Genomic DNA, 5,663 nt, shown 5'->3' with positions numbered 1-5,663 from the left:
CATCAAACCACTTAAAGATGCTCTGAGCATTAACATCCACTATTTGACCCCACTGAAGAAATCCATACACCCTCCATAAAAACTTTTTTGAAAGCCCCATTTGTGAAAAAGAGAAACGTGCCCAGGGAGATGGTATTGTAATGTATTTGCCATTATACTGCCATATTCATAAAAGAGGCACTTGAATAGAGTGGCCAATGTGGTCAAAGTGGCCAAGTGCACAGAGACTGTACTGTCACCTGTAAGGAACTCAATCCCAGTCATTCTAACAATCTTTGTGTAAGTACACTTTGTAATCACACTGATGTATGTGTGTCTGTATTGATGCAAATGAAAAACACAGACGGCGGCACGGTGGTGTAGTGGTTAGCGCTGTTGCCTCACAGCAAGAAGGTCCTGGGTTCGAGCCCCGGGGCCGGCGAGGGCCTTTCTGTGCGGAGTTTGCATGTTCTCCCCGTGTCCGCGTGGGTTTCCTCCGGGTGCTCCGGTTTCCCCCACAGTCCAAAGACATGCAGGTTAGGTTAACTGGTGACTCTAAATTGACCGTAGGTGTGAATGTGAGTGTGAATGGTTGTCTGTGTCTATGTGTCAGCCCTGTGATGACCTGGCGACTTGTCCAGGGTGTACCCCGCCTTTCGCCCGTAGTCAGCTGGGATAGGCTCCAGCTTGCCTGCGATCCTGTAGAAGGATAAAGCGGCTAGAGATAATGAGATGAGATGAGATGAAAAACACAGACAGCATGTAATTTTGTGATTTCTATTAGTCAGTCCCCCCAGGATTTCGCAGGCCTTTTTTGTGATTGTTGCGGGGTAAAATGTCTGATGTTGCGGGGGGGTTTCCAAAAAATTGCGATGAAAGTTGCGGTGTTTTTTAGGTTTTTGTTGCGATTACATTGTGGGAGAAAGTGAAAGTTGCGAGAAATTGTTGCGATTTTCTCTTTTTGTGATTAAAATTGAGTGATATGTTAAATATTAAGTTATTACTGAAAAACTATTGATTAAAAAAACAAAGACACTGAGAAATGGTCCTATAAACATCTTTACCAATATAAAAGATTACCAGGACTACAAAAATGCAGAAAAATAGGCTTTACTTATCCAAATGCACCTGTTGGTTCAAAAGTTAAAGTGCATAGAACCTCACAGCACAACATGAAGTTACCTTAAAATATAATATAAATGCCTCAGCTTTCATGTAAGAAAAAAAAAACTATTAATACTAGTACTGTGTGCAGGCAGTCTCTCCTGAAGACTAAATTAAACAATAATTATAAACTAATAAAATAAATGGCTCAGGCTTCATAGAAGAAAAAAAACAATTTGAACAGAATCTCACAATATGATGCTGAAGCTGCCTAAACAATGGAAAATAAAATACCATTTTGGCAAAAATGTTGGCATCCATTAATTTCTTGTATTAAGTAAAAAAATTATGTAAAGTGCACACAGTCCTTCACTGTAAACATAACACACTTTCAGTAACAGAATTTAAGCCTATATAAACACTGACTCGCACATTCTGCTTCTCTTGAACGTATACACGGAAGCAAGGCGGAAGGTAGTTTGTCAACGTCACCTCAAGACGACGCCAACGATTGGTCAAATTTGCGGGAAAGTTGCGGTGATTGGATATAATTGCAACACCACCCTGAATTTGCGGGGATTGGTTGAATTTGCGTTGAAGTTGCAAATCGCAACATCACGAAATCCTGGAGGGTCTGATATTAGTATGTAAAGACAATTTAATTCAATAAGTATGCTCAAAAGAAATTCATTACAGCAGCTTTTTCATTTTTTTTCAGTGTGTTTATAAAAATCTCATCTCATCTCATTATCTTTAGCCGCTTTATCCTTCTACAGGGTCGCAGGCAAGCTGGAGCCTATCCCAGCTGACTACGGGCGAAAGGTGGGGTACACCCTGGACAAGTTGCCAGGTCATCACAGGGCTGACACATAGACACAGACAACCATTCACACCTACGGTCAATTTAGAGTCACCAGTTAACCTAACCTGCATGTCTTTGGACTGTGGGGGAAACCGGAGCACCCAGAGGAAACCCACGCGGACACGGGGAGAACATGCAAACTCCACACAGAAAGGCCCTTGCCGGCCCCAGGGCTCGAACCCAGGACCTTCTTGCTGTGAGGCGACAGCGCTAACCACTACACCACCGTGCCGCCCTGTTTATAAAAATAATTTCAAAAATCACATACTGCCGATGACGATATCATAATTAAGAAATACTGTATAAGATATTAAGAATATTCTATTAGTATGAAGAGCTATAAACATAATGTGAACAGTTTGTTGTGTCTGAGCATTGCATTGTTTGTACTTTAATGAATACTACATCTGATCAATAATTATCTGTAATTATTTTTGTACGACATGCATTTTGTGTCTCTGATATTTACTTTACACACACACACACACACACACACACCCTTTTATTTTTCCATTGCACTTTCTAAGAAGTAAGCTAATAAAGTTCAGTGTAGCTTCTTCACCTTACCAAAGACACAGTATACAGTCTGCTTTATGATTAAAAGTCCTGGGAACCTTGGTGGATACACAGTATCATAGTATCATGAAGTGCCATGAGATTTTAAATGAAAATGCCAAGAAGCTAAAACTGAGCTATGGTTGGAATTTCCAGCAAGGTATTGATCTATTTCATACATTCCAGTGTATACAGAGAGTCCAAAAGAGAGACCAGAGGGTCTGGAGGTACAGTGCGTTGAGGATTAATCTGAGATTCCTTGATCTGTGTTCTCTGATCTCATCAAGTATGATACAAGGCTCATTGCTGTTATATCGGAAAAGGAGTTTTGCACAAACTACTAAATGCAGCTTTTTTGTAGTCCTAGAAGTTGTTTGCTTTAGGGCCATATGGTGGCACAGTGGACACTCTACATTAGTTGAAATAGCTTATTTGCGTAGGGGCAGCCATGGCCTGAAGGTTAGAGAAGCAGCTTTGGGCCCAAAGTGTTGCCAGTTTGATTCCCGGGACAAGCAGGAAAAATGTGAGGGGAGTTGAGTGAATGAACAGCACTTTCCCCTCCCTCTGTATCATGGCTGAAGTGCCCTTGAGCAAGGCACCGAACCCCCAACTGCTCCCCGGGCACTGTAGCATAGCTGCCCACTGCTCTGGGTATGTAATGTGCTCATTGCTCACTTTTGTGTGTGTGTGTGTGTGTGTGTGTGTGTGTGTGTGTGTGTGTGTGTGTGTTCACCGCTTCAGATGGGTTAAATGCAGAGGAGGGATTTTGCTGTGCTTGAGTGTACATCTCATCTCATCTCATTATCTCTAGCCGCTTTATCCTGTTCTACAAAGTTGCAGGCAAGCTGGAGCCTATCCCAGCTGACTACGGGCGAAAGGCGGGGTACACCCTGGACAAGTCGCCAGGTCATCACAGGGCTTTGAGTGTACATGTGATAAATAAATGCTGCTGCTTCTTCTTCATGCAGAATTGTGGGATTCCTTCAGGTTGGTTCACCTCCAAAATACATTCAGAGTGGGTGTATTGGCTGTACTAAACTGCCCCTACTGTAGGTGTGTGTGTGTGTGTGTGTGTGTGTGTCAGGACTTTACATTAGCACCCGCCAAATGTGGGTAAAATTCGGCTTTGGCAGGTAATAACTTTAGTCTCACTAGCCACTTTGGCGGGTGGTTTATTCTGTGGTATGACAATATATTTTAATTGTAGTTTTCTCTGAAGGCATCTGACATAATAAACGCATTGCAATGTAATATTACGCGCCTACAACTCCCATGAGCACCTGTGTAAACATTCTAACAACATGTTAGAATTGTTTAGAATGTTCGTTAACGTCTCAGATAAAATCAATGATACGGTAACCTGCAGTTAATGAATGAAGCAACAAAGTTGCTGACGACTGACAAGTGCACTATGTGGCGGCATAGAGCTGGAGTTTCAAACCCTGCTGCTCAGGAAAAAAGGGGCAGAGATGAGCCGGGCCGGAGGCAGCATTTTAAAATCACCGAGGTCCGTGATGCGCAAAGTGCGCGCCAAAAAATTTTCGACATATTTAAATGAGAGGGGTGAATTACACGTCACACGAGATATATTCCTGAAATTACTTTTAATGGTGTTTGAACTGAATATCATCAGTTTTGAAAAAAAAAAAATCATGTATGTGGCAAGAGTAAGAATAATTTAAGCTTGTTTAATGGTGTGATCTGGCCCAAGCAATGAGGACAAAAGATACCCTAACCATGTAGCCTGTGTAACTAAGATACATTAACAATCTGGCATCCGTTACACCTACACAAAAAAAAAATTCTGGGAAAAAAAAATCAGTATATACCACCATGTTTTAGGCAAAGTTATCCAAGGCAAACATAAGTTGAAACTTTCCACTCTATTGCTTTGGCTTACTGAGTGATTTATTTTTAAAATCACAGACAAGGTAGGCTACAACTTTACTGCTTCGAAAATGTAAATTTAACAGCTTGATGAAAGTGCACTGATGGTTCCCATAGAAACCCCTTGTCTCCTGCACTGCATTCCTCCCCCGAGTCGCGCACTCATTCGCTTTTGTGTTCTTGATCTCAGAGCTGCACGCACCAAACACACACAGAAGACAGAATCAACGTTTAACATAATTAACAATGCATTTTTTACGGAGACATTTTAATGTTACTCTTTTTTTCCCAGTTGAATATTTAGCGTACAAATGTATTTTCAGCTCTTAAAAATGACCGAGGTCCGGACCGCGGGGGCCTCATAGCTGGCTACGGCCATGGAGATGAACAAGACGCTAATAGGAAGATAAGACAGTTCAATGGCAAATGGAAGTTCGAGCGAGATTGGCTAGTCTCATCTCATTATCTCTAGCCGCTTTATCCTGTTCTACAGGGTCGCAGGCAAGCTGGAACCTATCCCAGCTGACTACGGGCGAAAGGCGGGGTACACCCTGGACAAGTCACCAGGTCATCACAGGGCTGACACATAGACACAGACAACCATTCACACTCACATTCACACCTACGGTCAATTTAGAGTCACCAGTTAACCTAACCTGCATGTCTTTGTACCGTGGGGGAAACCGGAGCACCCGGAGGAAACCCACGCGGACATGGGGAGAACATGCAAACTCCACACAGAAAGGCCCTTGCCGGCCACGGGGCTCGAACCCGGACCTTCTTGCTGTGAGGTGACAGCACTAACCACTACACCACCATGCCGCCACAGATTGGCTACTTCATAGCAAAACCGAAAATACCATGTACTGCGAAGACTGTAGAAAGTATGGCAAAGACAGGCACCAGTCATTTTAAACTCGAAACTATAAAGGACCATGAAAAGTCAAATGCACACATTGGTACTATAACATCAAAACAGGTGAAGACGGCTGGTTCACTACAGGACAGCATTGCTTTCAAGTCCCTGGCTGTCATGAAGTCGGCTGAGCTGGAGAGGATGAAGCTGCTGTTTAGAAACATTCACACGATTGGAAAGAAGTTGATCTCGCCCCAGCTATCAACTTATGGCCTGCTGGAAGCCTCAGGTCACAAAGACCATTTTTCATCGACTATTCAGACTCATCTGATGATGAATGTAATGAGGACATTTAATGTCTCTTTCTACACATGTTCACACACACACACACACACACACACACACACACACACACACACA

The sequence above is a fragment of the Neoarius graeffei genome, chromosome 9, assembly GCF_027579695.1.
Source record: "Neoarius graeffei isolate fNeoGra1 chromosome 9, fNeoGra1.pri, whole genome shotgun sequence".
Taxonomy (NCBI): Eukaryota; Metazoa; Chordata; class Actinopteri; order Siluriformes; family Ariidae; genus Neoarius; species Neoarius graeffei.
The sequence above is the reverse complement of the archived record's forward strand: the minus strand, read 5'-3'. Positions refer to the sequence as shown.